This window comes from Scyliorhinus canicula, chromosome 21, assembly GCF_902713615.1.
Source record: "Scyliorhinus canicula chromosome 21, sScyCan1.1, whole genome shotgun sequence".
NCBI classification, from domain to species: domain Eukaryota; kingdom Metazoa; phylum Chordata; class Chondrichthyes; order Carcharhiniformes; family Scyliorhinidae; genus Scyliorhinus; species Scyliorhinus canicula.
In genome coordinates this window covers 51,173,191-51,186,358 of record NC_052166.1, presented here as the reverse complement: position 1 = coordinate 51,186,358, position 13,168 = coordinate 51,173,191, and the positions used below count along the sequence as shown (strand labels likewise).

At 46.7% G+C, this 13,168-nt stretch overlaps 1 protein-coding gene across 4 annotated transcripts in view; it reads right to left on the bottom strand.

Moving 5' to 3' along the window:
• The window catches only part of ralgps1 (Ral GEF with PH domain and SH3 binding motif 1), a 723,987-nt gene that overhangs the window by 530,959 nt on the left and 179,860 nt on the right, over positions 1–13,168 (bottom strand). The window lies entirely within an intron of this gene.

Genomic DNA, 13,168 nt, shown 5'->3' with positions numbered 1-13,168 from the left:
ACTCTCCTCTAAGAGGCAGCACACTGATGTTCACAGGTCTGGCTTGAGTGCGCACAGTTTTGGTCAAGATCTCACAGCCACAGCCTTAGGTCTCACTTTCTATATATTTTTTCTTTTTAATCTGCCACTCTGTTGTTTCGACAATCCTTCAGAAGGTCAACATCCCCGAATTGATCAATCTTTTAAATGAAGTAAACTTACTGCATTGCCTCACATATTTACGATTACCCAATTATACATGCTTCTTTTGAAATCCACAATCAACTTTAAAATCATTTCTCTTACCTGCCTAATGTAAATTCCTAGTCAAGTTGCTTCCCTGCCACTGCCCCTGTCCCCTTCCCAACTCTTCATTACCATTTCAACCACTCGCCTTCACACCTCCTGATGTTTTAACTTGTTCCATCTAATTGCCTTCAGTTTAATTAAACCAGTCACACACATACTGTTGTTTCAATCCCAACAGCGTCACCAGTACTGTTGCTAATATTAATGATGTTGGTGAACCACAAGCCTTCCCTTATATCGATCAAATGACCACACAACCAGTTAGTTAGTTCAAAAGATGGTTTATTTACATACACAAGAGTTACCTCGACATGCAAACTCAATATCTTTAATTTCGGCCAATAAAGGGGCGGATGCCTTGGTAGCTGGGCGGGCCCTTAGAGGTCATTGCCCTTGGCAGTTGGGCTTTCTGAGCAAAAGGAGTGGCGCCAATCAGTTTGTGGCTGTACCGGTTTCTTGATTGGAGTTCTATTGTCCTGGGAAAATGGGCCATTGAAATGCAAACGAGCGGGGTTTTCAATCAGGTCTGGTTACCTGTGTTTCAGATACACATAGGCTCTGTATCTGTCCGAGTTCTGGGTTGGCCATAATTCCCATGGTCCTTTGCAGGTGGCCATCTTCGATGGCTACATCCCATCCTCTTGATCCTGTTCATCCTTGGTGGACCGGTCACCCTTGGTCAAGGCAAGGTTCTACTCTACTTTATCTTATGGTTTGGGACATTTACCTAATATTTTGTTAATACATTCATAAGTTCATTAATCTCTAATGGTCACTATAATCTAGGTCACTATAAAACATTTAATTTATCCGCACTGTCGATCTCTAGCTAACACTATCTAAGCCACTCCCATGCTGCTGGTGAATATCAAAGAACTTCTTTACAGTACAAAATTTTAAACATTTCTACTTAATCCTAATAAAGTTTGAGGTACATGGTGTATTCTTATCAGCGATTAGTACATGCGTTTAATTTTGTTGAATTCCAAAGAAGGGGGCTCGGACTGTATGTATCGGGGAGCGGGAGGCTTTTGCTCGCCATTTACGGAGTCGGAGTGTCTGAATGACACTGCAGATTATTGCAATTATTAGAAGGGCCTCTACTATGTATGAAAGGGAGTTCCATTTGGCAATGTTATCGCACCAAGTGGGGGTTTCAGCGTCTGTCTTTATGTGTGGTGTAGGGTCCGGGCTGGTGGTGGCCTGTTGTGTGGTAATGTCTGGGGCTGGTGTGGGGTTTGTAATGAACATGTGTTGCATGCGCAGTTGCACAAGTCCAGCGATGATCCAAACGCCGGTTAGCAGTCCTTGCTTCATCCTGTGGTTTACTGTTTTCGTTGTAATCCTGGGGGTGCAAGCATAGTATCTGTTATTATCTTCGGTTAATATCTCGTTTTATTAGTCTTTCTCTCCTTACTCCAATTACCCGTTATGGTTGTCACCATGTGTGACTCCCTCATTTTTTTTTTTTAAATACCAGTTTGGAGAGACAAGAAATGCAAATTTTTAAAGTACAGAGACTCTCACAGCTTGTGGTCGATGCAGGGAGTGGGTGGACAATTTCTCCGACCAGTCTTTTCTTCAATCACAACCGGCTCACCTTAACCAGCCGAATTTCAGGGTGGTCGGTTTTATAGAGTTTTGTCCCAGGGTTCAGAGGTAGTTCACGTGTAGCAGCGTGTATAGCAACCAATCGTGTCATATGTGTAAATAGCAGATGGGGAAGGACCAGGGGGTCGCGGAACGTAAAGGAAAGAAGGGGTGAGCGTACAGAATGTAGCAAAATGCATTCTTCATACAACAACCAAAGGGAGAGCTGAGAAGGTGAAACTAAGGTCTGCCAAAGGCAATGCAGAGTGTAGAGAGCCAGTCCAGAGCGTGTGAAGTGACGGGAACATGAGGTGCGTGTGGGCCGCTGCAGGATAAGAATGGGTGGAATCCCCGGGTAGGGCAGGGGTTAGGGCCGTTACTCCACGACCCGAGCTGAACTGACCAGATGCATTTGGGGTCATCGGGTACGGCGGGGATCAGTGCCGTTACTCCCTACCTGGGTGACCTGAGTGGTCGGTAAGAGTTTGTAGTCGTGTGGAAACTTGTCACAAAGACTGGGAGAACAGTGATCTGTTTCCGACAAACTTGTGCCTTTAACTGTCATAGGGCATCGTACCCTCGAATCAGAAGAGTAATTGTGTATCGGGCGACATGAATTAAAACCATATAGTAGAAAAAAGGAGGAAAAAGGCGGGCAGGCTCCATTAGAACTTGGACACCTTAATAGTTAGGCGGTGTCTCTTTCTCATCTGGACACCTCAGGGTTGTGGACAAAACAGTGTTGTAAAAGCAATAACGAAACGAGAGTCAGTATGTGAATCATCACCATCTCCCGGTTGCCAGACTCATGTCTGCCGTTACTGTGCCATGGCCACGTGGGCCGTCGGATATTCCAAATCATCGTGCCTTACTAGTCTGCAAGCGTTGTCGCGGTGCCAAAGAGGGGCTTCTTTGTCGTGAGGCGTAGGGGCGGTGGGAGTGGAGGGCTGGTTACTGTGGTCGGGCGGTGGTTGTGGGAGGGCATATAGGGTGTCAAAGATATCCACGTCGTGGTACCGGGGGCTGGGGTGACTGGGGGCAGAGAGTTTGCGCCAGTGTTCAGGGATAGTAATCAAATCCGGGAGGCTCTCGCTGTCGTTGGAGTCAAGTTCAAGGTGAAAGTCTGTACCTGTGGGCGGAAACAAGTTCGGGTCTGTGGGCATGGACAAGGGATAAATGCCGGCATGGCTGGGGGAGGGTTCGCGTAGGGGTTGGGCCAGGTTGTCGATGAGCGGGGCGGAATTGCCTCCTATTGCCAGAGAGATGTAGTGGGAGTGGCTACATTGGGATCCGTAGACTTTGAGTTGGTTGATGTGGAACCAACCAGTTTTACCGTTGGGGTACGTTATCTTGGACACGGAGGTGCTCACTTTGTCAGAAATGGAGTAGGGTCCTGCAAATTTGGGGGAGAGGAAAAAACTGTAGTTGTAAAGTGAAACCATTACTTTCTGACCGACTGTGTACTCTACGGGGTGGACGGTTTTGTCAAAGCAAGCTTTACTCTGCTTCCTTCTCGCGCCTAATCGGACAGCTGCAGCGGGTTGTGCCACTTTAATGTTATCTGTAACCTGTTGGACTGTTTTTTCGTAGGTGGGGGCGGCTACTGTGGAGCTTGCCAAATCGAGGCCTAATTAATATTCAATACCGTCCGGTCATGAGAATGTGGAGGGTGAAACCTGTGGAACTGGAAACAGTGTTCCGAATAAAGATGAGAGAAAATGGGAGGACCGTGTCCCACGTGGTATTATTCTGCTGCATCATCTTCCTAATGGTCGCTTTTAAAGTTCGATTCATTCTCTCGACAATGCCGCTGGATTGGGGGTGAAATGCGATATGGAATTTCTGCTTGATCCCAGAAATTGTTAAAATGTTTTGCATGACTCTGCCGGTGAAGTGGGAACCTTGGTCTGACTCAATGCTGCGGGGGAGACCTCAGCTTGTGAATATCTGTTGGGTCAAAATCTTAGCGGTGGCCTTTGCTGTGTTTGTCCATGAGGGAAATGCTTCGACCCATTTAGTAAAGGTGTCGATTACAACCAGCACGTACTTGAAACCATTTCTGCAAGGGGGAAGGGGGCCAATGTAATCGAGTTGCAAATTTGTCCAAGGGTCACTAACAGGTCGGTGTGATGTAATTGTCCTTTCTTTGACTAACGTTCAGGATTGTTCTGCGCAAGGGCAGCACGGTGGCCTAGTGGTTAGCACAGCTGCCTCACGGCGCCGAGGTCCCAGGTTCGATCCCGGCTCTGGGTCACTGTCCGTGTGGAGTTTGCACATTCTACACGTGCCTGCGTGGCTTCCGCCCCCACAACCCAAAAATGTGCAGAGTAGGTGGATTGGCCACACTAAATTGCCCCCTTAATTGAAAAAAATAATTGGGTAATCTAAATTTATATATAAAAAAATGATTGTTCTATACACAAATCAGGCAATTCTCAACATAATGGGTTACATCGGTTTTTAAATCGGGCCACCAACACAAAGGTGTTAAATGGGCAATGGTATTGTCTATCCCCTGATGTCCGTGTCTGTCATGAAATTGGTAAATGAGCTGGTTTCTGGCCTGGGTGGGGACCACATAAATTCCGTTTTTTCAAAACTATGCCGTCCTGTACAGTCAGTGCATCCTTCCATTTATCATAGGGGTCTGGGAATGTGCCGTCTAAAACCTGTTTGAGGGTATCGTCTGCTTTTTGGGCTTGGGATAGATCCTCAATATTGGTCTGGGAAACCTGGACTGAGTTTATCGGTTCGCTTTCGGGGGGCTGCCAGAAGTGACCATGGCGTGATCCTGCTTTGGCTAAGGCGTCTGCCTTTACATTACCGGGTGGGGTGGGGGGGGAGCGATGATGGCTTCTTACTTTAATAATACCGTATGTGTGGTCTGAGGCTGTCTTGAGAATGTGCTGTAACAACAGGGCAGAAACAAACCCTCGAGATTCCCACAGGGGCAGGAATTCTGTTAAACTCTTGCACACGTCCAGACTGTCCGAGTGTATGTCTGCGGGGTTTGGAAAAGAGTCGGGATGCTGATTTACATAGGTTAAGCCTATGGCTGCGTGTTCTGCTGCTTGTGAACCTAGGTGGCCGGGCAATTTTAAAGAGATCTCTTCTAGTGGGCGTCCCTGCGCGTCTTCCACAAAAATTCCACAACCAGTAATTCTAACTCCATTTTCGATTGTGGAGGAACCCTCCATATAAATTTTTAAGGCATCCCCTGCGGTTTGGGAATTCTGTGTCTTACTGCCTGCTCATGGGTGTAGTGACTTTGGGATAAAGGGCCCTGTGTGGTGTTGGGCTGCTATGATCTGGCACTCATGTGGGGTCCCTGAATATTGGAGATTATCGGCCAGTAACGTGTGGGTCCTGGTGCGTTTTACGGTAATGTCCCTGCCTTGTAACAGTAGTGTCCAGCAACCTGCTCTGATTTGGCTGAATCTACCATCTAGTAATAGTTGCGTGGGGGTGTGCTCGGTCAAGATCATGACTAGGTTGAGGCCTGTGATGCACACAAAGTACTGTACTGCCCAAAAGACTGCAAGCAAGTGCCATTCGCAGGCTGAGAATCCTTGCTCTACGGGGTCTAATACTCTTGAGGCGTAGACTACGGGCCCTAAGTGATCGTGTCGTTCTTGCAGGAGTACTGCTGATAGGGTTCGGTCGGTGGTTGCTACTTCTATGGCATAGGACAAGTCTGGGTCTAGAACTTGTAAAGCGGAGGCTGTGCCTCGGGTGCAATTTAAATCATCAGCAGCGTCTGTGTGCTGCGGAAGTGATTCCCATGGGGCGTTCTTTTTAAGGAGCTCTGAGAGGGGCTGCTTTAATGGCAAAACCATCCATATGATTTCTGCAATATCCTACCAAACCTAGGAATCACCGGAGTGCAGTGACATTTTGGGGCAGGGGCAATTTAACGAAGGACTTGATACGTTTTTGGTCAATTTCTCTCTTCCTGTGGGTGATGATGGCGCCTAAATAAAGAACCTTTTCCTTTAAAATCTGGGCCTTTTTGGGGTTGACCTTACATCAGATTGATTGCAGTAGGCCTTGTAATTCAGATAAGAGCTCTACGTGTTCCTTTTTTGTGTCCGTTTGCAGGAGCAGATCGTCTACATATTGTATTAGGCATTCGGTTCGGGAAAATTTAGAAAGTCCGTTGGCCAAATGTCGGTGGAAAATGGAGGGGGAGTTATGAAATCCTTGTGGGAGGCATGTCCACTTGTACTGCTGCTCTTGAAACATAAACGTGAACTTATACTGGCAGGCCTTGTCTAATGGGATAGACCAAAAGCCATTGCTGATATCCAGCACTGTGAAATATTTTGCCTGTACTCCCTGTTTGAGCATGGTCTCGGGACTCGTGGCTGCTAAAGGGGTTACCTATTAAGTTCTCAGTAGTCGATCGTTAGTCGCCATGAACCATCGGGCTTCTTTATGGGCCAAATTGGGGCATTATTTGTGGACACTACGGGTCGAATAACTTCTTGGTCTAACAAACTGTTAATAACCTTCGAAATCTCACGCTCGGCTTGCTGTGGGAGACCGTATTGCTTTTGCGGCTTTGGATCGGGACCTGAAATCTTTACTGTACCTGGGATCTTCCCACAATCGTATTTGTGTTTTATGAGGACCTCTCTAATCATCTGGTCTGCACTAATTGTTTGCGGATTAAACCATAGTCCCCTACTGAGCAAATCCTGTTTTCATAATGCCCTACTGTGAGCGTAGTGGGAGCCCTAGCTGTTTTGGCCATTCACCATACACATTTGTTTATTGGGTCAAACGAAAGGTTATGGGAGCTCATAAAATCAAATCAATGCCTAAAATGTGCTCTGCTGTTTGGGGTAAGTCAACTAAAATGACAGGATGCCTGGTGCTAATGTTCCCTATCTGAATGGGTGCGGGAGCTGTGATATATCCTTGCTGTATGTGGCCGGTGAATCCACTCAGGGTGATGGTGTCTGTGGTGGGCCATTTGTCCTGTTGAAACATGGTGGATGAGTTTAAAATGGTGCGGGATCCTCCTGTGTCCCAAAGAAAATCGATTGTATGTCTCTGGACTTTGCCTGTAACTACTGGTCTGCCTGATTTAGAGCATAGAACATAGAACATAGAACAGTACAGCACAGAACAGGCCCTTCAGTCCTCGATGTTGTGCCGAACAATGATCACCCTACTTAAACCCACGTAACCCGTATACCCATAACCCAACAATCCCCCCATTAACCTTACACTACGGGCAATTTAGCATGGCCAATCCACCTGACCCGCACATCTTTGGACTGTGGGAGGAAACCGGAGCACCCGGAGGAAACCCACGCACACACGGGGAGGACGTGCAGACTCCACACAGACAGTGACCCAGCCGGGAATCGAACCTGGGACCCTGGAGCTGTGAAGCATTGATGCTAACCACCATGCTACCGTGAGGCCCTGCGTGTCCCAGCGTGTGAAACAGACCCAAGTCTGGGAGTCCAAACACTGTCAATCTGTGGAATTAAACCCTAAATCGTCTGAATGGGCGCTAACATTATCCATGGGCCTAACATTGTTCCTTGGTGGGGGGTTTGGTTGTTGGTCTCGGTGCTGGTTCGGGGAGCTTTGTCAGCAATCGCGGGCGTAATGTCCAATGTGGCCACAATTGTAACAACCTCATGGTGCCTGTGCTTTCGGGTGCTGTCCCTCGTGTCTACCCTCGTTTATCCATGCTGGGTCCTGGCTTGTCCTAACTGGGTGCATTTTTGCTTCTGTATCGTCCTGATCCGTCAGTCGGTGTAGGGTTTGTTCCCATGCTCTAGAAAGTCGTTTCAATACCCAAACTTCGTTGTGTGTGTGGTCTGCGGGGTCGTAGTTTACACAAGCCTTTTGACCTGCATCTGTGGCATGCGAGACTAAGGTGCATTTAGGTACATTTAGTGGTGTCTTCCTCATTTAGGTGTGCACGGTTCAATTGTCCATAAAGTGCCATGAAATTAATCCATAGGCGACCAGCAAATGCGGTCGGATACTTTCCCTTCTTTAGCCTGCAGTGATTTAAACCCTCGACTGGATCTCCTTTATTATACCCGATGGCATCTAATATGGCTGTTTTCATTTCCTGTATAGCTGATCTTATGGACTGGCTAAGGCCCATAACTATTAGCTTTACTTCCTCTCTCTCGTCTAGGCCGTACATAACATTTTGTTGGTGCACCTCCTCAAAGAAACTGTGCAAGTCTGCGGTGGGCTGGAATGGACTAATTTTCATGCAAGCTTCTCTTAATAGGGTTATGGATAGTGGGGTGGCGTAAACGATATCAGGCTCATCCTTATCCAATGACTTGCACTGTGTGGTAACCGGATTCATGGAAGTCGAATTGTGAGTGGGGGTGTGTGCTGCCTGTTCAGTCGGTGGTGCGAATGCTTTTCTTTTCGGGGTGTGGGGGGCTCGATATTGATTTCCCGTGTCCTCGACGTATCTTTGGGCGCTTTCGTTTAATCCTTGCCAATCGGGAACATCTTCCTCATCTAAATCCTGTCCGAAAGTGTGCCTGAAGCCATTCTGTACTGAGAGTAGCGACTGTAACTTTTCTATCTTCTGTTGGCATTTCGCATAGTCAACGGTACTCTGCCTCTGTTCCTTAGTGGAGCTGTGGAGCGCTCTCAAAGCTGCTTTTAGATCTGCGCATTTGCTAGTTAGCTGGGCAACCTGTTTTTTTGTTTCCTCTCTTACCAGAGCTGTGTATCTTGGTAGGATTTATCGTACTGGGTCTAGAAGCTACTAAGGTGAATTAGACAAGATTGATGTGCACGTTTTACATCGCCCATTTCCTCATCCTTAGCTGCCAACGGTTCCCAGAGTTGCTCAATTATCTTCTCGCTTTCGTTATTGTTCCCTCGTTCTTTTCTTCCTTCTCAATTAACTGCCTACGGTGCGTCTTCACAACCTCCTCTGTGCCTCTCAACTGAGCCAAACAGGACGCTATTGCCATCGGTTTCTGACTTTCCCTACATTTTTCTTTATCACCTCGTTTAGGTTCTCCCACCAATTCTGTCCTATCTTTCCTGGAGCTGACTCATCATTAGCACAAAAATTCAACCAAAAGGGCCATCCTTTCCCCTTTAAGTATTTCCTTAACTTTTCCTCCCAGTTGCAGCACGGTGGCACAATGGTTAGCACTGCTGCCTACGACGCTGAGGACCCGGGTTCGAATCCCGGCCCTGGGTCCGTGTGGAGCCTGCGTGAGTTTCATCCCCACAACCCAAAAAAGATGTATAAAGTGTAGGTGGATTGGCCACTCTAAATTGCCCCTTAATTGGAAAAAAAAATTGGCTACTCTAATTTAAAAAAGACCTCTTCCTCCCATATGGGGCATTGCTCTGCTCTATTGGTCGCTGCGACCTCGGTTGCCTGTGGATTCATCAACCTTTCCATTGCTTTAGTGGCCATTACTTCTCTTACCTCTTGCACTATTTTTAATATCTCTTTCCCTACTTTTAATTTGGGACAGGGGAATTAGGCGGCGATTTGAACAGCGGATATGGCTTAAGCTATTTTCCGGTCACAATCTCTTGATAGTTGTACACAATTCTAACGAGTTTACCTTACTCTTCCTGTTAGGTTCGCATGCGGGTTAGTACACACTTCCGAAATTCGGTTATTTGGTCGATATGGGACTTGCACTTGCATTTCTCGCAATTGGATTCAATGTTTGTGGGTTCTCTGAGTGACAAAGTCACTTCTAATCAAATCCCGTCAGAGTTCGCCAATAATGTTGCCTGTTTCGATCCCAACAGCATCGCCAATACGTTGCTAATATTAATGATGTTGGTGAACCACAAGCCTTCCCTTTTATCGATCAAAGGACCCCACAACCAGTTAGTTAGTTCAAAAGATGGTTTATTTACATACACAAGAGTTACCTCGACATGCAAACACAATATCTACTACGAATTAAACTACACCTATCAGCTACAATAACCTGTACTTAACTTCAGGGCGACCGGCACTGTGCAAATGGATAAGGCCTTTATCTGGATTTCACTTGGCTGGTTCGAAGAAAGTGGCTCTGTCTCTGCTGGGCTCATCAGTCAGGTAGCGATCGTTGGTCTTGATCTTGGCTGGCTGTTCCTGCTACAGTTGGGCTGGCACAAGCCGGATCCGAAAGAGACAGAACACATGGCTGTGCTCTCTTTTATCCCGCTAGGATTTTGTCCTCTTCGGGGCGGTCCTTAACCTTAGACTCAATAGTTCGAAAGGGCTCTGATCGCAGTCTTCGATTTCGGCCAATAAATGGGCGGGTGCCTTGGTAGTGGGCGGGTCCTTAGCGGTCATTGACCTTGGCAGTTGGGCTTTCTGAGTAAGGGGAGTGGCGCCGATCAGTCTGTGGCTGTACCGGTTTCTTGATTGGAATCCTATTGTCCTGGGAAAATGGGTCATTGAAATGCAAACGAGCGGGGATTTCGATCAGGCCTGGTTGCCTGTGTTTCAGATACACATAGGCTCTGTATCTGGCTGAGTCCTGGGTTGTGAGTAATTCCCATGGTCCTTTGCAGGTGGCCATCTTAGATGGCTACAATACTCACAGACACCAGCTTGTTTCCCAATACATAGTAAGAAGTCTTACAACACCAGGTTGAAGTCCAACAGGTTTGTTTCAAACACGAGCTTTCGGAGCACGGCTCCTTCTTCAGGTGAAGAAGGTGATTCACCTGAAGAAGGAGCCGTGCTCCGAAAGCTCGTGTTTGAAACAAACCTGTTGGACTTCAACCTGGTGTTGTAAGACTTCTTACTGTGCTCACCCCAGTCCAACGCCGGCATCTCCACATCATGGCTCCCAATACATAATCAGAGCTCTCATTTTTCTCACCTTCTGAGTCTCCACTATCAAAGATGTGGAAATGCCGACACTGGACTGGGGTGGACACAGTAAGAAGTCTCTCAACACCAGGTTAAGATCCAACAGATTTATTTGGAATCACAAGCTTTCGGAGAACAGCTCCTTCATCAGGTGCAGTAGAGGCTGTGATTGTGAAAGCTTGTGGTTTCAAATAAACCTGTTGGACTATAACCTGGTGTTGTGAGACTTCTTACTGTCCTCCATCAAAAGTAAACATCGGAAAACCTCCAATACATTCCACCCCATCCCATCCCTCCCCACCACCTTTCAAGATTCCACCATGAGACCATAATTCTTGCGATGAATCTGGAAATTCCTGCTCTGTGCTGACACAAGAGTGCACACACAGCAAATCAGCACTTGCAGTTTTCAACATTTCTGAGTAATCGAGGTTGCAAAGGTGTTGGCGCATGATATTGATAAATATTCCTGCATACCCATGCTCACTCATATAATTAAAAGCTCCATTTGAACCATTAGATGTCAACAGTTTAAATAATACATTGCTCATGGTAAAATATTATCTGCACTGTCAGTGAAAGCCAGTCTTGCATTTGGCTTCAATGGACTGGGGATTATTAAAATACTACAAGATGGTGGCATGGGGGGTTTCCAATGGAAGTGACCAATGAGCAAAGGAAAATTGAATTCTGATTCCAAAGAAAGACTGCAAATGGTATTTGCTGTGGAAATGAGGATTTGTTGGTGAATACTTCAGGGCAAGATAAAGGTCAACAGAAAGCTTTTTGTGATCATTTGAAATTTGGCATTCTTGCACTTGTCCTGATAGGTACAAACGAAGAGCTTTGACACCATCTCTTTCTTTTCAGCAATATAGAAATCTAAGGAGGTTATACTGCAATGACGAAGGCTGGAAAGGTGGCTCATGCGAAAGGGGAAAGAATGTGGACATGGATAAGAATATGGACAGGGTTAAAAAGGAACCAGACATGCAGTAAGAACATACCTGGAATGTCGCTTTTGAAATGCACAGAGGACACAGCTAGGGCATCTGCAGCTTGCACGGCTTGAAATTCAGCAGCTACAGAGCAGAAACTGGATGATGATGCATGAACGGAGTGAAAGTGAAGTAACAGAGAGATTGGGAATAATGTAGAAAAGTGGAAAGAGTGATCTGCAAAATGGTCGCTGTGGCAAAAATAAAATGGAGGGATGAATTTAAGAAGCCAAGAATGGTATGTTGGCCTTCATTGCAAGAGAATTGGAGTTCAGAAGTAGGGATGCATTACTGCAGCTATACAGAGCCTTGGTGAGACCACACCTGATGTTTGTGGGCAGCACAGTAGCACAAGTGGCTAGCACTGTGTCTTCACAGCGCCAGGGTCCCAGGTTCGATTCCCCGCTGAGTCACTGTCTGTGAGGAGTCTGCACATTCTCCCCGTGACTGCGTGGGTTTCCTCCGGGTGCTCAGGTTTCCTCCCACAGTCCAAAGACGTGCAGGTTAGGTGGATTGGCCATGCTAAATTGCCCTGAGTGTCCAAAAAAAAAAGATTAGGTGGGGTTATTGGGTTACGGGGATAGAGAGGAAGTGAGGGCTTAAGTGGGTCGGTGCAGACTCGATGGGCCGAATGGCCTCCTTCTGCACCGTATGTTTTATGTTCTATGTTTTGGTCTCCCTACCTAAGAAAGGATATACTTGCCACAGGGAGTGGACTGAGGGTCCACTCGGCTAATACCTGTGTTGGCAGGACACTCCTATGAGGACAGATTGATCTGACTGGGCCTGTACTCACTTAGTGTTTACAAGGATGAGAGGGGATCCAATTGAAATGTATAAAATTCTAACAGGGTTGGATAGACTGGTGTTAGGAAAACAAAAATAATTTTAAGGGATTTATATTTATATTAAGGGGCAGCAGGGTAGCATGGTGGTTAGCATAAATGCTTCACAGCTCCAGGGTCCCAGGTTCGATTCCCGGCTGGGTCACTGTCTGTGTGGAGTCTGCACGTCCTCCCCCTGTGTGCGTGGGTTTCCTCCGGGTGCTCCGGTTTCCTCCCACAGTCCAAAGATGTGCGGGTTAGGTGGATTGGCCATGCTAAATTGCCCGTAGTGTCCTAATAAAAGTAAGGTTAAGGGGGGGGGGGGGGGGGGGGGGGGGGGGGTTGGGTTACAGGTATAGGGTGGATTTGTGTGTTTGAGTAGGGTGATCATGGCTCGGCACAACATTGAGGGCCGAAGGGCCTATTCTGTGCTGTACTGTTCTATGTTCTATATTTGTATAAGTAAGTATTATAAACAATGTATAGTTTTCACTGGGTTCAATTTAATAATTCTGTGCCTGGAAGAGTAAAACCTATAGTTAGATTCATGCTGGACAAAGGTGTTTGTTGAAGAAGTTGGGTTTCAATTCAATTGTAGCACAAACTTGGATCGTAACACTCGACGGGAA